The sequence below is a fragment of the Anastrepha obliqua genome, chromosome 4, assembly GCF_027943255.1.
Source record: "Anastrepha obliqua isolate idAnaObli1 chromosome 4, idAnaObli1_1.0, whole genome shotgun sequence".
NCBI classification, from domain to species: Eukaryota; Metazoa; Arthropoda; class Insecta; order Diptera; family Tephritidae; genus Anastrepha; species Anastrepha obliqua.
The window spans coordinates 14683430-14694783 of record NC_072895.1 but is presented as its reverse complement, the minus strand read 5'-3'; the positions used below and the strand labels follow the sequence as shown (position 1 = coordinate 14694783).

Below are 11354 nucleotides of genomic sequence, written 5' to 3'. Positions count from 1 at the left end.
GTAGCTCATCTACATGTGTGCGTGTGTGGTGCTGCCTTGTTTTGATGCGATGGCTATGCACACAGGACGGCACATCTCTTATGTAAGTAAATCTCGTTTAGCAGTGCTTATTAATTTGCTGCCGATATGTGGACACAAATGTTCTCGCTAACAAATAATTGACTACATCTCGCTATTGGCACTCATATATGTATGTGTGTATGTATGTAGCGCCATGTTCTAGTGTGAAATTTGGCTGCTTGCGGTCATAGTGCCCGGCTAGCTCAGTCGGTAGAGCATGAGACTCTTAATCTCAGGGTCGTGGGTTCGAGCCCCACGTTGGGCGGAGAAAATGTTTTTTTATAGAAATTAAATATTTATTACTTTATATATAAATCTTCTTAACTATGCATGTTGAGTTTGTTTACTAAAATATAACCCACACTATACAAAAAAAATCGAAAATGCCTTAACTGCATAAAAATGAAAAGAAGAAGCAATTATTTGGTAACAGGTACCAAAAATTTGCGGATTTTTTTTTTAATAATTTTTTTTTTAATATTTTTTTAATATTCAAATATTGACTACACACAAAGCATAATTTTTAAAATTTTATGCGCGTTATTTTCAAGTTAAATTTTTTAAGTTGTCTTTTATATGAAACTCAAAGTGGCGAAAAATTAATCACCTTTTCAGAAGTTTATTTATAATTTTTGCAAATGCCGTCGCACGTCAATCATATTTGACACTTGCGAACGAGACAGCTGCGGCATACAAACAGGCAAGCAATGGAGCGCGTAAAGATCAAAATGAAGATAAATAAAAAAAGCTATTCAGAAATTTTAATGGAATGATTAATTTTGCGCCACCTTGTATTTATGTATATCTATTTACATGAAATTTGTGTCAAAATTATTTATGGCCAATTTTTAATTTAAAAGATTATTATTAAGGTTATTAAAACGCGTGTATTAACAACGGGCCCAGCGCCCGAAAAAATCGATTTTCAAATAGAAATAAATAAATATATACAGAAATGTTGGTTTCTTTACAGTAAAATAATGCGCCGATTTCTCATATATTTCAAAAGTCCACAATGTGATTTTAAATAAAACATTTGAGGACTAAAATGTTATCAGAAATCGATTAATAATACGTTTTATACACAATAAAAAAAATTCTATAACCTAAATATGTAAACGTGACCCACTGTAAAAAACTACGTTGGTGTTGGTCTATACTTTATCCTATTCACAAAGCGCTTTGAGGATTTTAATTGATTAGATCTGTTCCAAAATTGGTGCTGAATAGCGTTTTTATATTTACAGGGTCCGCTATCTCTTATGTCGGTATGAAAAAAAGAAAAAAAAGCAACTGATTTGTATAAGTGAGGTATTTTTTTTTTTTTTGATTTGGTTTTTTAGAGTTTATTAAAACTATTTTTTGAATACAATATCAATCAAGTGGCCACCTTTATTAGCAATCACAAAGTGCGATTGTCAGGTGATCTGGGGTGCCAGTCGCTGTCGCCTCTTTTTGACACTACACGTCCTGGGAATTTTCGTTGCAGAAATTCAATTGTTGCATTCGCGGTGTGGCATGGCGCACCGTCTTGTTGAAACCAATAACCGTCTAAACCTTTCTCACGCATTTGCGGGCAGACAGCCATGAGCCAACATCCAGCGATATGGGTTTCCATCGACCGTTTCGTTTTCTCGGTAAAAACATGGCCCAATGATGGCTTTGGCGCAAATGCCGGCCCAAACAGTTACTTTCCGGTCATACAATGGCATTTCATGGATCTCGTGTTGATTCTCAGTTCCCCAGATGCGGCAATTTTGTTTATTCACGCTGCCAGAGAGGTTAAAATGTGCCTCGTCAGTCATTAAAATTTGCTTCCAAAAACTGGGTTCAGTGTCAATCATTCGAGTGATCATTTGGCCGTATTCCAAGCGACGTGAATGGTCTGTCGGCAATATTCTTTGTGTCAATTGCACTTTATATGGAAACAAATTTAAATCACCCTTTAAATGCGCCGCATTGTGGTTCTATTGACGCCAAAGTGCGATGATCCGACACTGTTAGCTCCTGGGCAACGCTCTCTCTCACAGCTTCAAGTTCATTGTAAGTTCATTGGAACGTCTTGGTCGTTGATGAGCGGCATGTTGACGATCTTCTTCTGCCACGTGCTCAAAAAAATTCGACACCAAACGACGATTAGTATTGTCAGACGGTGCCTGCTTGCCGCGATACCTTTTGCGATATGCGCGTTGAGTTAGAATGATTGAATGACTATTTTCGATGTGTAGCGTTACTATTTCAGCGCGTTGTTTCGGTGTAAAGCGATCCATGGTTGAAATTGTACTGAATTGACGTATCTAAACATCTATGTTAAAAACAAAGTTATGCAGCGCTTACATACCGACATAAAAGATGGCGCAGCCTTGAAACATTTTTGAAAAATTTTGTTTAAAATTTTCTGTTTAATTCTGTGTTGGTTAAAATGGATAATTAATATGAACTTAAAGTCTTTTGTTTTAATATTTTAATATTTTATATTCTCAATATCTTCTTAGTTCTCTACGAAGCTTTGAAAAGATAAACGCTCACAAACTTTGTAAAAAACATTTCCAAACGATTTTTATATTTATAAAATATTTTAACGAAGTCTTCTACCTTTGAAGTGTGAAAAAAATTCTTTCGAACCGGGATAATGGTGGAAAGTGTTTCCCGGAATACATCGATAAAAAAATGTTGTCCAAAAGAGTTAAAATGAAAGGAAATTGAAAATTACATGTGTAGAAAATATACGAACTGTATCTGAGACGGTGCCAGTTTCCACACAATTATCCATAAGAAACACTGTTCAATAGACACGAAAAAGAAACAGATTTTCTTCTTCTTCTTAATTAAAAATGCGCGCCAATCGTTACTTTCTGATGCTAACCGGCGCCAGTTGGAGACGAAAAAGTTAAACCGATTATTATTCTGTAGGCTTGTCATTTGGCAGATGCTACTTTCGTTTCTTTCCAGCTCTAAGTTCCCCCCGAAAAACATACCTTTTTCACAAAAGTCCGCCATTATTTTTTTTTTCCAAAAAAATTTTCCCATTGAAGCACCTGCCAGAATGACAAGCCTACGAATAATAACATACTATAAAATCAAAACTATAGCATTTTATTTTCTTAAAAATAAAAATTGCTAAAAAATATCATATCTATGATATCTTAATGCATTTTTTCTTTCCCACGACTTGCGTATATGGGCTGAATCGTGTCGGCCATATGACAGCAATTTTAGAAAAGCATAACTTCGGAGCCAAGTAGGCATCGAAACACAAGTAATAAAGAACTTAACGGAAAATGTAAAATAAATTAGTTTAACCACAATTAATTCTCAAATATCAGTAGAGCAAAGCGGCATCAAAGGTAGAATATCCATTTTAATATTTTTTATTTTGTATGAATTTTGTTGCTAGTTTTTAAGTTCCGAAGCAGTTGTAGCGCTATAAATTAAAAATAAAAAATTCAAACAAAAAAAAATAAAAAAACACAATTTCCTGCAGTTTTGAACTATTAAATCTTGCACCAGCAAAACAGGAGTAGATATCTAAATTATTATTATCATTATTAAGGTAACCCCATACATTTATTTGGCTCATCAATTCACACGATCCCACATCTAAGTTGGCTTCTTCGTATCATTTTTTATTAACTATTGAATGCCATGGGCACGCAGATCTGCGCCTCCATCTCATATTTAACACTCACCATTCACTTTGAAGCTTAAACCTTAAGCTCACCTCTCTTCTCCCACTCCATTGTTTACATTACATTGTTGCTACTTATCAGTTGTTGTTAGGTTGTAACTTTTTACATTTAAACATACATCTGATTAACACAACAGCGTTGGCCGCGGTGACAGCAGCAACAAAATGAGCGACACTAAAGGCGCCAATGCCTTTATTACTACCGCATAAAATAGTGTTTGAACAGTGTTGTTGTTGTTATTGCTACTGCTACCGCTGTTGCATATAAAAGACGCGCATTATGCATATTAAGTACTTTCACTTTTTATTTGTATGAAAATCACAAAAATCCATATGAAAAGAGGCTACCAAACGCAAAGCAAAGCGGAATTAATACAAGAAATATAATCAGACAATGAAAAATGTAAAATGTAGAAAATGTAAAAAAGAAAGAAATCTTGTAAAATATTAGTGCTCATTTACTATACTCAAAACGATAGAAAGAAGAAGAAGAAGAAGAAGAAGAAGAAGAAGAAGAGGAGGAAGTTTATCAACAGTAAATCCGCAGAGGCCATGCGTGGTTGTGAGTTGTCACACGACTAAACTAATTTTAAGGCCTCAAAGTCAATGTCTATGCACGTACAAGGTGGCGCAAAATTAATCACCTTATCGGAAGATGCATAACTTTTGCAAATTGTGTCGCACGTCAATCTTTTTGACTCCTATGAGCAGACAGCTGCAGTAAACAAACAGACAAGTAATGGAGTGGGGAAAGATTCAAATAAAAATAATTTAAAAAACAAAATTGGTTGATTAATTTTGCGCCACCTTATTCAGTGAAGATTTTCATCACTCAAAAATATTTGTAATATATGTATACTAAATTAAAAATTCAGTAAAACAATAATTACAAAAAAAAAAAATTGGATGATTAATTTTGCGCCACCTTATTCAGTAAAAATTTTCATCACTCAAATATATTTGTAATATATACTAAAATAAAAATTCAGTAAAAAAATAATTTCAAACACAAAATTTGATGATTAATTTTGCGCCACCTTATTCAGTAAAGATTTTCATAACTCAAAAATATTTGTAATATATAATAAAATAAAAATTCAGTAAAAAAATAATTTAAAACACAAAATTGGATGATTAATTTTGCGCTACCTTGTACTGTTTAGTCAGTAGTAAAATGTAAGCAGTTGGTAGCAATACGTTTTTTTTTGCATTTATTATAAGCGTTTGAAGAAGTGCAAGTGGAAATATGCGCATCCCTGTTTCATTTAACAAAACCATTTAAGTCGACTTAGCACTTTTTAACTAACTTTCATACTAATGCAATATTTTCATATTTAACTTACAATCCGCTTTAATAAAAGCTTCCGCTTTAGCTTAAGCTTAGTGAAACACAAAACGAATGACGTAGAATCCAAAGTTACCCTCAAAAAATAATTTTTCACCATACCCAACGAACAAACCTGGTATCTATCATCCTTGGGCAAAATGGTTTTCGTGAACATTCGTTGATTTTGACGCTAACTTCTCCAAGTTTGACAATACGAAGAAGACGCACCAAGAGTATCGTGACTAGGGGAAACAAAAACCCTCTGCTCTTCCCCGTCCGCTCTTCTCCCATGAACAAAATGTTGCCCTGTGTAAATCGAGACATACAAAGTACAGTATCTTTGATATGTTGCTCTGTACTCACTCAAACCTTTCCCACTCTCCTCACTCTCTAAATGATTTGATTCCGTTTATAGAGAAGTTAGCATTTAGTAGCACGATTGCATCAAAGTTTTCCTACCAAACTTTTTTTTTTTTGTTGTATGCAACTAAATTATTTCACCCTCTAGCAGTATTACAAGTAAGTTGTTTCCAGCGCCCAATGCACATATCCCTGCATAGCTGCTATTTCACGGAATTTACTTTGCCACTCAATAGCGCAGAGATGCGCTGAAATGTGAGAAGAAAGAAATAGCAATGGCACTAATTACGTTTCAAGGCCAAAATCTGGGAAGCAGCAGAGGACACATTCATTGCATGAAGAAGCTGTGAAGAAGTAGGAGTTCCCAAACACACGCACGCCCCTCCTCGCTATTTCAAGCCCTCCGGGCTTTTCGGCACAAGAAATCAGTGCAATGCAATTTTGTGAACAAAATCTGTGAACTGACTGATCAATGATCGTTTTGATAATCTGCTTAGATCGCCACTGTGATCGCAGCCATCGACTGGGATCGATCGCTGGAATGGATAGTTCGCATGCGTTGTCAGTATTTGTCGTCGCGTGCATAAGAAAGCGCACAAGCAGGCAATTCCCATAATGCAAATGAGGCGACGTCGATGATGGAGATGAGTTGAGTTGTGTTGCGTCTACGAGTGACGACCGGCTGACAGTGAAACAAAGAAAAGTCGCACTCACACTGCGATAATAAACGCACAAGCAAGCCAGCGAGTCAGCAAGCAAATATATAGTGCGGCTGAAAGCAAATTGCGCACGCAAAAGAATTATTTTTGCATATCGTCAAGGGGATTGCCAGCAATGGGCGACGTGCTAAAATGATCGGCGGTAGAGAAAATCAGCCACAAAGGCGGACAGCAGACCAAATATGTTCGAGTCTACACAAGGGATGTGCTGTACTACACTCTCACTGCACTCGTACTTGTTTATACATTGATTCATTTATGCGACGATCTGTCTGCATGACTAGCACTTGCCAAAGGTTCGTTGCTGACGCGCGCCATTAAACTTGTCGACATGGCACTTTGCTTACAGCTGCCGTCGCAGTTGCTACTTGCGCTTCTTCTGCTTAACTTCTTTTTGTTATCTGCTGATCGCTGATGGCACTGCGTTCTGTCTTCTGTGTGCTGCGCTCGCTGATTGTTGATCGCATGTCACGATCAGTGCCATATTGCATATCTTGAAATCGATCTTCTGTCGATCTATAGGCGGTATGAGCCAACAAATAGTTTGCATTATTAGCTTTCAGCAGAGGTTCTCTTTTTTTACTTTTGGCATCTCATTTTCAATTTTATTTGCGATTTTCATTTCACTCATGGCAGCCGCCGCAACGTTGTTGTTGTTGCGGCTGGTGGCGCTCAAGGTTATCGTAAATGCGAAAACGAATTGTCATTGCACTGGGCGCGCACAAATGCATGTTTGTATGTATATGTAAATTATCGATAAATATGGCATAAAAAATCAATTGGACAGAAGGCAAGGCGTGCATGCGAACATTGAATCGCAACGATCGCTTACACTTAGCAAAAAGTAAAGCTTTACTTTTATTTTACGAGTAAAAAACTACGGACATATGTACTCTTGTAATGTAGCCATGTAAATATTAACATATACACGTACATATGTATGTATGCAATCAGTTTGCTTCTGTGCGTCTCGCAGAGTGCCAAGAATATCAATTCGATTTGTACGTGCTTATGTTGCACGTTCCGGTGCGGTGATCAACAATCAACTAGCGATAGACAAAGGCACACACACATACGCACACACACACAAACCCACTCCCACATTGTGCGGCTTTATTGCAAATAATGATGAAAAGAAAGCAAGAAAGAATAGCAAAAGTCTGAAGATTGTAATTTCCAACGTCTTCGCCGACACTCTTTGCGCCGCGCATTTAATTTCGCTTGCCGCATATTTGCAAGTCATTGCATTGTTGCGGCTCCCGCGGGAATCAATTTAAATTTGACTTTTCGCAAAAGGCTTTCAAATATTCTTTGTTGGTTAGAATGTTGGATGAGTGGATTGCCTTTTGGGAGTGCCACACCCTGAAATGCCACCTCAGTAAAGGCAAATTTGTTTGTTTTTGTGGTGCTCACTTTTTTTCTTTAACCTGCTGCGCCTGCAAAAGCAACAAGCGCATAGCAAATTTGCCACAGCCTGGATAATGCAGCGGAGCCTTCTAGTGCAGTCAGCCAGCAGAAATATTAGTAATTTTTTTCGCCTCCTACCATTTCGCTTCGTTGCACATTTTGGGTGTTGCCGTCATTGTAGCTAAACAATGCTGTTGACAGGCGACATGTTGCACGTTACACATGCAGTTATGTCGACAACATAGGGCAAGTGCATAAAATACCCCGAGTGCAGGCAGTCAGCTATGATTGTTGTCTAAGAAAAACTAGGTGTGACTGTGTAAATGGAGAAAGAAAAAAAACGAAAATAATTTAAAACTTATTCCTAAAAAAGGAGTTAAACGCACGCCCACGAAGAATTCTTTGTATAAAAAAAGGGCAACCACAACATTTCAGTTTGGTGGTGGGCAAATATGAAGCCAAGATTGAAGGAATTTGTTGCTACGAATTGGATATTTGCTAGAACTCTAGGTGAAATTGGCTCTAGGCGCTTCAGGAGAGAATTAAATCGGCAACGGTGGGTGTAGTAGGTAGGTGAAATGGCTGCACTCCCCGGGTAGCACTAAAGCGCCGTTTTGATACCAAGCATGAGAGATACGAGGTTTGCGCGTTAGGTATGGTGAAAAAAAAATTGTTTGAGGCGAACTTTGGATTCTACGTGTGTTAGTGTTTCGCTAAGCTAAAGCTAAATTTTGCGAAGCGCAAAACGAATGACATCGGCATATCTGTCAAATTCGATCAGAGCCGAATAACGGTCTGCTAGGTAGTACTCGTACACCTCTGAACATCTTTTTACCGTGTTTTGATAACATTATGAGACCTCCACACCTCTAAAAATCGTATTACCATGTTTTAATACCACAGACGTGTACCTCCCCAAGGGACACCTCTACAGACAACCCCAACTGTTGATGTAATGGAGAAGGCTGATGAGATTTAGATTGGCGCACTGACCTCTCTGTCTGTCGAATAAAAGACAACTCATTGATCTTAATCGTCTAGCTGCCAAAAGCGCTCAACAGTCTTCTTCTCTGAAAGGTCCTCACAGCTTCTGCAATGGGGGTCAAATGATAAACCTAGCTTTTCTGCGTGTGTGTCGATCGTTCAAAGGCCGGTAAAAACAATTGCGAGTTTGGAAATTGAGGTATGGACTTTCAAAACTTTCGATAAAAGAAACGTTGTACAAAGCTTTTGGTTCGTGTGAAGAATAAAAATCGATATTTGAAAAAAAAATTTTTTTTTTACCACGGACGGCACTAACTAAATCACAGTGAGTTATTGACAAGTTTTGCCAATTCATTTGGTTCCGTTTTAATTAAAAAAAAATATATTTTTTAAACAAGGTTCAATTTTTCCACAGAAACCACATAAATCCAAGTTTCAAACATTGTGTGAATTAAAAAAAATTCTTACAAAATTCACCCTCCATTGGGCACCCGATTCTGGCCAGACTTTTTCGACCTTGGACGTGAATTTAACATATTTTTACAACAGCTAACAACTTGCGATTCTTCTTCGTTCCACGACAGTCGGTTCTACGTAACCGGAACGACCCGGATTTATATCCGGCCAAGGACTGTCACTTGTCAGCAGCATTCCTCAATTAGCATGGAGAATGTTTATGCTGCTACAACAACACCAACAACTTACGCTTCTAGTTTGCTTCCTAGGAAGCTTTTACAAAAGGTATCCAACGGAAGGTTTTATAAAAAATTCGTTAACATTTCAAACTTCTTTAACTAATTCAACTTCTTTTGCTGGCGTTCATTAAATTTGAACGGAAGTTTTCAAAATCTCAAAAAAATTATTCAAACTTAAGCCGATTCAATCTATAGAATAATGTTATAGTAAAATACCAACACTCCCACTACCAACAACCGCTGCGCTACTCTATACAGGTATATCTACTTCTCTCATATATCTACTACTCTCATATCTCATGCATCCCCTACTTACACTCTCATTTCTCATGCATCCCCTACTTACACTCTCACATCTCTCCACCATAATTTTTGCTTTGCTCTTTTAATATCAAATTTTTTATTACTGACTTCCTTTGAATTAAATCTATTCACCTTTTATAGAACAACAACACTTAATCATTCTCACTTAATCTCTACTGCTTTCATTCTCCTAACTAACGTTATTAACATCGTTTTACTGGTCACACCACACGACGCAGTATAGACGACGGTCGCTGTAATTGCGAAGGCATTTTGAACCCTACCTCACCCACCACCAAACTTTTGTATGACTTTTGTATTTATTAAGAAAGTTAGCTTCGAGTAGAAAGAACTTTGTTATTGAGTTAATAGAAATAGAATTTAAAAAAATTAATAGGAAATATTATTTGGTGGAAATATAGGTTCTGGAAGTCTTTCGAAGGAAAGGTTGATCCATGATAAGTAGATCTTTACTTGCTGGAGGCGGCAACGAGTTCGTTTATGACCGATTCAGATATGTTAGTGAAACTCTTGTCAGCGTCTCGGCTGGCTAGACCAACTCGTAATACTCGTATTATAGAATAAAGCTCTAAGTGGGGCTAGAAAAAAAAAATTCTTGAACACCTGAGTTTTTTTTATTTATTCTATTAAGGTGACTTCTTCATATGAAAACCGAGAAGTTCTTCTACTTCCGGTCCTCAATCCCATCAACATAGAGCATTGGGGTTTAAATCCTACTCTTTGCTTCTTAAAAGCGCTTACGGACGTAGCACGGGCATACCGAAGGCAATGCAGCGGGTGATGAAGGACATTGTACTCTGCAAGAGCAAATCAGTAGTGTGTAGTGGCCTAAGTTGTAGCTGAAGAGAGAGAGAGAGAGAGAGAGAGAGAGAGATGTGTGATCTCTGTGACATGCTGCTGAACCCAACGGCGAGGCTAACAGCTCCTCTTATGGGCGAAAACGGTAGTTGGAGGCGGATAAGGACCAGTCTTAATTTTTCCTACTTTCACCTTCTTTAACATGCATACATATTTGAAGTCGAGGTTAGGATAGGTACTGGGGGCTACACCAGGGCCTTTGTTCACAGGGAAATTGCGGCGGAGGAGCCTCAGGAGAGGGTTACTGCTAAATTTAGCCTGTAAGGAGTTTATAAGCAGAACACATTTCGCTACCAGAATAGAGGTAAATAGGCTGCCGGCGTCTTGTTTTCCTCAACATTTTTGGGACGAAAGGTTAAAAATTATTGATAATTTAATAGTACTGTAATGTTCATAAAAAAGGGCTGGGATATGAGAAGATTAATAAAACAAGTAAGAAATAAACAAACAGCAATAATGCCTAAAATGCAATAAAGCGAAAGCGACCCTAATTGAAATATTCCTAATTGTATTTGGATAAATTTTACCAGAATAAATGATTTGATTTGGTTTCAATTGTTTGAAAAATTTACTTTTTCACTACACTCTTCATACGCAATACTTAGTAGTAGATAATCAAAAAATGCCCCGATCATTTGAGTGGCTCAATAATTGGCTACTGATTTAATGAAAAAGATATGAAAAAAAATAAACCAGATTTGCTTCACTTGCACTTTCATTGTGTGCCTTTTTTCATGCTACTTAGAAAAATGTTAATTGGAAAAAAACAAAAAAAAAACACCTCAAATCTACTTAGTCTAAGGGAGGTGGATGTCATGTTTACATATATATGACGCATGCGCACACACACTCACCAGCGGAAGTGGCATTGTGCAATATGTAGTGCGGTCCACATTGCGCCTCCACTTGAGCTTTTACGGAAAATCACAACC

At 37.3% G+C, this 11354-nt stretch overlaps 1 non-coding gene across 1 annotated transcript; it reads left to right on the top strand.

Moving 5' to 3' along the window:
* Nucleotides 1-252: 252 nt before the first annotated feature.
* Nucleotides 253-325, top strand: Trnak-cuu (transfer RNA lysine (anticodon CUU)). The gene has a single exon. It is a non-coding gene; the product is annotated as a tRNA-Lys (tRNA).
* The last annotated feature ends 11029 nt before the right edge of the window (nt 326-11354 follow it).